Here is an 8,368-nt window from a genome sequence, read left to right as displayed (position 1 = left end):
TCTTGTCCTTTCTAAATTAATGGCAATCTAATAATATTTCACAATTCTTGAGGGCTTACCATGTACCAGACACTGAGCTAAATGCTTCATGGCCCTACAATCACCCTGTAAAATAGATACTATTTGTGGTGCCCAGCCTGCACAATTGTCCCAACGAATCTGCCCTCCTGACATCCAGGTATGACCTGCTCACATTGAACAGGGCTGAAGTTTATAGGGTGTTTTGAAAATGGGAGTGTGCTGTTTCAGGCTAGGTTATACAAGACATCGTGGCAGGTCCCAGTAGCTCACATCTGTAATCCCAGCCCTTTGGAAATGGGGAAGATTGCTTGAGGCTAGCAGTTGAAGACCAGATGTGGAAACCTAGGGAGACCCCATATGCACCAAAAACCTTTTTTCATTTCTTTCTTTTTTTTTTTTTTTTTTTTTTGAGATGGTGTTTTACTCTGTAGCCAGGCTGGAGGGCAGTGGCACAATCTTGGCCACTGAACCTCCGCCTCCCGGGTTCAAGTGATTCTCTTACCTCAGCCTCCCAAATATCTGGGACTATCAGCGCCCGCCATCAAGCCCAGCTAATTTTTTTTTTTTTTTTTGTATTTTTAGTAGAGACGGGTTTTACCATATTGGCCAGGATGGCCTTGATCTCTTGACCTCGTGATCCACCCGCCTCAGCCTCCCAAAGTGCTGGGATTACGGGTGTGAGCCACCACGCCCAGCCCTCCAGAAACCTTTTTTAATAAGCTGGGCATGATGGTGCACGCCTGTAGTCTCAACTACTTGGGAGGCTGAGGCAGGAGGGTCACTTGAGTCCAGGAGTTTTTTTGTTTGTTTTGTTTTGTTTTGTTTTGTTGAGACAGAATCTCGCTGTCGCCAGGCTGGAGTGCAGTGGCATGATCTCAGCTCACTGCAACATCCACCTCAAGCGATTCTCCTCATCTCTACAAAAGCTGCAAAAAAATTAGCTGGGCATGGTGGCATGTGGCTGTAAAACCAGCTACTCAGGAGACTGAGGTGGGAGGGATTGCTTGAACCCAAGAGGCGGAGGTTGCAGTGAGCCAAGATTGTGCCACTGCACTCAGCCTGGGTGATAGAGTGAGACACGGTCTCAGAAAGAAAAAAAAAATACTAGGTGGGTGGTTATTCCTATGAAAGAGACTTCTATGTCCCTGAGAAAATGCCCTGAGGGTGGGGTGGTGGGAGAGAGAACAAATATCCTTAACTCTCTTCTTTTTTTTTTTTGAGATGGAGTCTCGCTCTGCCACCCAGGCTGGAGTGCAGTGGCCGGATCTCAGCTCACTGCAAGCTCCGCCTCCCGGGTCCACGCCATTCTCCTGCCTCAGCCTCCCGAATAGCTGGGACTACAGGCGCCCGCCAAATCGCCCGGCTAGTTTTTTGTATTTTTTTAGTAGAGACGGGGTTTCACCGTGTTAGCCAGGATGGTCTCGATCTCCTGACCTCGTGATCCACCGGTCTCGGCCTCCAAAAGTGCTGGGATTACAGGCTTGAGCCACCGCGCCCGGCCCAAATATCCTTAACTCTCAATTCAATTCTTTACTTATTTGTTTTCAGACAGCATCTCACTGTTACCCAGGCTGGAGTGCACTGGTGTGATCATAGCTCACTGCAGCCTCCACCTCCCAGGCTCAAGCAGTTCTCCCACCTCAGCCTCCCGATTAACTGGGACTACAAGTTCACACCACCATACCTGGTTTTTTTTTTTTGAGACGGGGTCTCACTCTGTCGCCCAGGCTGGAGTGCAGTAGCCGGATGTCAGCTCACTGCAAGCTCCACCTCCTGGGTTTACACCATTCTCCTGCCTCAGCCTCCCGAGTAGCTGGGACTACAGGCGCCCGCCACCTCGCCCGGCTACCTTTTTTTTTGTATTTTTTAGTAGAGACGGGGTTTCACCGTGTTAGCCAGGATGGTCTCGATCTCCTGACCTCGTGATCCGCCCGTCTCGGCCTCCCAAAGTGCTGGGATTACAGGCTTGAGCCACCGCACCCGGCCAAGATGCTTTTAATATTCAGCTAACACCCAATTCACAATTTCGTAAGTATTATTATTATCATTATCATCATTTTAAAGATGGAGTCTCCCTCTGTTACCCAGGCTGGAGCGCAGTGTCGTGATCTTGGCTCACTGCAACCTCCGTCTCCCAGGTTCAAGAGATTTTCCTGCTTCAGCATCATAAGTGGCTAGGGTTACAGGTGCATGCCACCATGCCCCGCTCATTTCTTTTGTATTTTTAGTACAGACGGGGTTTCACCATGTTGGCCAGGCTGGTCTTGAACTCCTGACCTCGTGATCTGCCCGCCTCGGCCTCCTAAAGTGCTGGAATTACAGGCGTGAGCCACCACGCCTGGCTCATAGGTATTTTTGCCCAGGAAACGACTCCATTTATTTAAGTGCAAAAAGGGAATAACTCTCTGTATGTATACCTACCTCTCCCCATCTATCTCTCTGTATCTTACATAACAGTGGAGGTGGTTTGTGAATTTTGTCAGAATTGCAAAGGATCTGATTTAGAACTGATGAATTTTGTCCTAAAACAGGCTGTAAAGCTTTAAATTGGTCATGCGGGGATTTTCCATAGCCTCCCTCTCCTCTTTCTTGTCTGTCTACCTCCCGTCAGTGTCTGAACATGTTCTGTATTTAGCCTTTTTTTTTTTTCTTAGATGGAGTCTCCCTCCATCGCCCAGGCTGGAGTACAATGGTGCGATCTCGGATCACTGCAACCTCCATCTCCCGGGTTCAAGCGATTCTCCTGCCTCAGCCTCCCAAGTAACTGGAATTACAGGTGTGTACCACCACACCCAGCTAATTTTTGTATTTTAGGTAAAGATGGGTTTTCACCATCTTGGCCAGGCTAGTCTCGAACTCCGGGCCCCAGGTGATCTGCCCGCCTCAGCCTCCTAAAGTGCTGGGATTACAGGTGTGCACCACCGCGCCTGGACCTTCAATTAGCTTTTGATTTTGTTTGTTGTTTATCTGCCTCCTGGAATGTCAATTCCACGAGGACAGGGAATTTTGCCTTTTCTGGTCAGCACTGAGTCTAAGCATCTCTAACAAAGATTAGCAAGCTACAGCCCTCGGCCCTAATCTAACTTGACACCTTTGTTATTATTTTATTAATTAATTTATTTATTTTTGAGACGGAGTCTTGCTCTGTCACCCAGGCTGGAGTGCAGTGGCACAATCTCAGCTCACTGCAAGTTCTGTCTCCTAGGCTCACACCATTCTCCTGCCTCAGCCTTCTGAGTAGCTGGGACTACAGGCACCCGCCACCATGCCCTGCTAGTTTTTTTGTGTGTGTTTTTAGTAGAGACGGGGTTTCACCGTGTTAGCCGGGATAGTCTCGATCTCCTGACCTCATGATCTGCCCGCCTCGGCCTCCCAAAGTGCTAGGATTACAGGCATGAGCCACCACGCCTGGCCTTTATTTATTATTTTTTGAGATGGAGTCTCGTATGTTGCTCAGCCTGTTGCCTAGGCTGGAGTGCAGTGGCACAGTCTCAGTAACCTCTGCCTCTTGGGTTAAAGCAATTCTCCCGTCTCAGCCTCCCAAGTAGCTGGAATTACAGGTGCGTGCCACTATGCCCCAGCTAATTTTTGTACTTTTAGTGGAGACGGGGGTTTCACCATGTTGCACGGGCTGGTCTCAAACTCCTGACCTCAGGTGATCCTCCTGCCTCAGCCTCCCAAAGTGCTGGGATTACAGGAGTGAGCCACCATGCCTGGCCTACAATCTGTTTTACAGCCAGAAAATGCAATCAATAGTGATAATACATTGCACATTGAGCCACCGTGCCTGGTGTATTATTATTATTATTTTTTTTATTATTATTATTAGTGAGACAGAGTCTCGCTCTGTCACCCAGGCTGGAGTGCAGTGGCACAATTATGGTTCACTGCAGCCTGGAACTCCTGGGCTCAAGCCATCTACCCGAGTAGGTGAGACTGTAGGTGTGCACCACCATGCCCAGTTAATTTTTTATTTTTTTGCAGAGACAGGATCTCATTATGTTGCTCAATCTGGTGTAGAAGTCCTGTGTTCAAGCAGTCCTCCCACCTAGATCTCCAACACTGCTGGGATTGCAGGCATAACCCACAGTACCCAGCCTTCTTTCTCTTTAAAATATTCAAACAAAAGCATAATAATAATATAATGACCTGTGAAAATACATAAGATTGAACTCTCTCTGTTTATGAAGTTTTACTAGCATACACGCTCAGTGGCTCACACCCATAATCCCAGCATTTTGGGAGGCCCAGGTGGGCAGATCACTTGAGGTCGGGAGTTCAAGACCAGCCTGGCCAACGTGGTGAAACCCTGTCTCTACTAAAAATACAAAAATTAGCTGGACATGGTGGCGCACGCCTGTAGACCCAGCTACTCAGGAGTCTGAGGCAGGAAAATCGCTTGAACCCGGGAGGCAGAGGTTGCAGTGCATCGAAATCAGGCCCCTGCACTCCACCTTGGGCAACAGAGCAAGACTTTTTCTCAAATAAATAAACAAATAAATAAAGTGTTACTAGCATACAGCCATGCTCACTTGTTTGTTTATTTATTTATTTATTTTGAGACGGAGTCTTGCTCTGTCGCCCAGGCTGGAATGCAGTGGTACAATCTCCGCTCACTGCAAGCTCCGCCTCCCGGGTTCACGCCATTCTCCTGCCTCAGCCTCCCGAGTAGCTGGGACTACAGGCAACCGTCGACACGCCCGGCTAATTTTTTGTATTTTTAGTAGAGACGGGGTTTCACCGTGTTAGCCAGGATGGTCTCGATCTCCTGACCTTGTGATACGCCCGCCTCGGCCTCCCAAAGTGCTGGGATTACAGGCATGAGCCACCGCGCCCGGCCCACTTGTTTATTTATAGTCTATGGTTTCTTTTACCCTTAGATGGCAGAGTTGAGTAATTGCTCTAGACATTATATGTGGTCCAGAAGCAGAAAATACTTCCCTGATCTCTACAGAAAATGTTTGCAGATCCCTGAACCAGAAAACAAGACAGTGGCTTAGTCAATGCCTGGGCAGGTGTTCCTATCTGATCCTGGCTTTCATCATCAGAGAATGGGGGGTTGATGGGGATGCAGCTAACATGGAAACACCTTATTCTGACAGTTTCTAGGACAGGGCTCAGCAATTTTTTTTTTTAATTAATTAATTTATTTTTTTGAGACGACATCTTGCTCTGTCGCCCAGGCTGGAGTGCAGCGGCGCGATGTCGGCTCACTGCAAGCTCCGCCTCCCGGGTTCATGCCATTCTCCTGCCTCAGCCTTCCGAGAAGCTGGGACTACAGGCTCCCGCCACCATGCCCAGCTAATTTTTTTGTATTTTTTAGTAGAGACGGGGTTTCACTGCGTTTGCCAGGATGATCTCAATCTCCTGACCTCATGATCTGCCCGCCTTGGCCTCCCAAAGTGCTGGTATTACAGGCGTGAGCCACCACGCCCGGCCTTTTTTATTTTTTTGAGACGGAGTCTCGCTCTGTCGCCCAAGCTGGAGTGCAGTGATTCGATCTCAGCTCACTGTAACCTCTGCCTCCTGGGTTCAAGCGATTCTCCTGCCTCAGCCTCTTGAGTAGCTGGGATTACAGGTGCCCACCATCATGCCCAGCTAATTTTTATATTTTTAGTAGAGACCGGGTTTCACCACGTTGGGCAGGCTGGTCTCAAACTTCTGGCCTCAAGCAATCCGCCTGCCTCGGCCTCCCAAAGTGCTGGGATTACAGGCATGAGCCACTGCACCGGGCTACGGCTCAGCAATTTTAGGTACAGAACATCCTGAGTCCCTCCTGATCCATCCTTCAGGTTCAACAATTGGCAACACAAAATTCATTTTGTTTTATCTTTCTCCCTCAATACTCTTCCCATTGTTTATTTTCTTCTTCTTTTTTTTTTTTTTTTTTTGAGACCGAGTTTTGCTCTTGTTGCCCAGGCTGGAGTGCAGTGGCGCGATCTCAGCTCACCACAACCTCTGCCTCCCAGGTTCAAGCGATTCTCCTGCCTCAGCCTCCTGAGTAGCTGGGATTACAGGCATGCGCCACTACACCCGGCTAATTTTGTATCTTTAGTAGAGACAGGGTTTCTCCACGTTGGTCATGCTGGTCTCGAACTCCCGACCTCGGGTGATCTGCCCGCCTCGAGCTCCCAAAGTTGCTGGGATTACAGGCGTGAGCCACAGTGGCTGGCGTCTTCCAATTATTTCAATGCAAATCCTATACTATTTTTTCTGTAAATATGCTTGGCAGTTGTTTGTAACTGATAAAGAGTCTTTATTGATTTATTACAGTTATTTTTGAGACAGGGTCTGGCTGTCACTCAGGCCGGAGTACAGTGGTGCTATCATAACTCACTGCAGCCTCAAAGTCCTGGGCTCCAGTGATCCTCCTGCCTCAATCTCTGGAGTAGCTGGCACTAAAGGTATGTGCCTCCATGGCCAGCTAATTAAAAAAAAAAAAAAATTGAGGGGGCCGGGCACAGTGGCTCATACCTGTAATCCCAGCAATTTGGGAGGCCGAGGCAGGCAGATCACCTGAGGTTCAGAGTTCAAGACCAGCCTGGCCAACATGCTGAAACCCCGTTTCGACTAAAAATACAAAAATTAGCCGGGTGTGGTAGCACGCAGCTGTAGTCCCAGTTAGTCAGGGGGCTGAGGCAGAAGAATTGCTGGAACGCGGGAGGCGGAAGCTGCAGTAAGCTGAGATCACACTATTGCACTGCAGCCTAGGCAACAGACCCAGACTCCATCGCAAAAAAATAAAAAATAAAAATAAAATAAAATAAAATAAATTTTTCTGTAGAAATGGGGATCTTGCATTATGTTGCCTGGCTGGTCCCAAACTCCTGGGCTTAAGCTATCCTCCTCCCTCAGCCTCCCAGATGGCTGGAATTACAGGCTTGAACCACGCACCCAGCCCAAAACGTATTTTAAAACACAGACACAGTACCTTGATTACACAGAACTTTCAAACCACAAGGGTTGCAGGAATCTACAAGTGAGACAAAATTTCACAGAACTGCCAGGCACACTGTCTCATGCCTGTAATCCCAGCACTTTGAGAGATTGAGGCAGATGGATCACTTAAGGTCAGGAATTCAAGACCAGCCTGGGCAACATGGCAAAACCCCATTCTCTAGTAAAAATACAAAAATTAGCTGTGTGTGGTGGTGCCTACCTGTAATTGCAGCTACTCGGGAGGCTGAGGCGCGAGAGTTGCTTGAACCTGGGAAGCGGAGGTTGCAGTGAGCCGAGATCATACCACTGCACTCCAGCCTGGGCAACACAGCGCAACTCTGTCTCAAAAGAAAAAAAAATTAAAAACTCATAGACCCAAACACACACACAGAGGAAGGTGCACATAAAAATGGGTGAAATCCAAATAATGTCTGCACTTGAGTTGACTCCATTATAGTAACATTAACGCCCAGGTTTTGACAACACAACACGGTTTTGTAAAATTTTTTTTTAATCTTTTTTTTTTTTTTGAGACTCTGTCACCCAGGCTGGAGTGCAGTGGCTCGATCTCGGCTCACTGCAACCTCCACCTCCCAGGTTCAAGCAATTCTCCTGCCTCAGCCTCCTGAGTAGCTTGTATTACAGGCATGTGCCTCCATGCCTGGCTAATTTTTGTATTTTTAGTAGCGGGGATTTCACCATGTTGGCCAGGCTGGCCTAGAACTCCTCAGGTGATCTACCCGCCTTGGCCTCCCAAAGTGCTGATATTACAGGTGGATCCACCATGCTCTGCCCATTCTTTTTTTTTTTTTTGGGCTGGAGTCTCACTCTGTCGCCCAGCTGGAGTGCAATGGCACAATCTCGGCTCACTGCAACCTCCACCTCCCCGGTTCAAGCGATTCTCTTGCCTCAGCCTCCCGAGTAGCTGGGATTACAGGTGTGTACCACCACGCCCAGCTAATTTTTGTATTTTTAGTACAGAAGGGGTTTCTCCTTGTTGGCCAGGCTGGTCTCGAACTCCTGACCTCTGCCTTGGCCTCCCAAAGTGCTTGGAATACAGGTGCGAACCACTGTGCTTAGAATACAGGCACAAGCCGGGCGCGGTGGCTCAAGCCTGTAATCCCAGCACTTTGGGAGGCCGAGATGGGCAGATCACGAGGTCAGGAGATCGAGACCATCCTGGCTAACACGGTGAAACCTCGTCTCTACTAAAAATACAAAAACTAGCTGGGCGAGGTGGCGGGCGCCTGTAGTCCCAGCTACTCGGGAGGCTGAGGCAGGAGAATGGCGTAAACCCGGGAGGCGGAGCTTGCAGTGAGCTGAGATCCCGCCACTGCACTCCAGCCTGGGCGACGAGACTCTGCCTCAAAAAAAAAAAAAAAAAAAAAGAATACAGGCACAAGCCACC

Source organism: Piliocolobus tephrosceles, chromosome 21 (genome assembly GCF_002776525.5).
Source record: "Piliocolobus tephrosceles isolate RC106 chromosome 21, ASM277652v3, whole genome shotgun sequence".
Taxonomy (NCBI): domain Eukaryota; kingdom Metazoa; phylum Chordata; class Mammalia; order Primates; family Cercopithecidae; genus Piliocolobus; species Piliocolobus tephrosceles.
Note: the sequence above shows the minus strand (reverse complement) of the source record.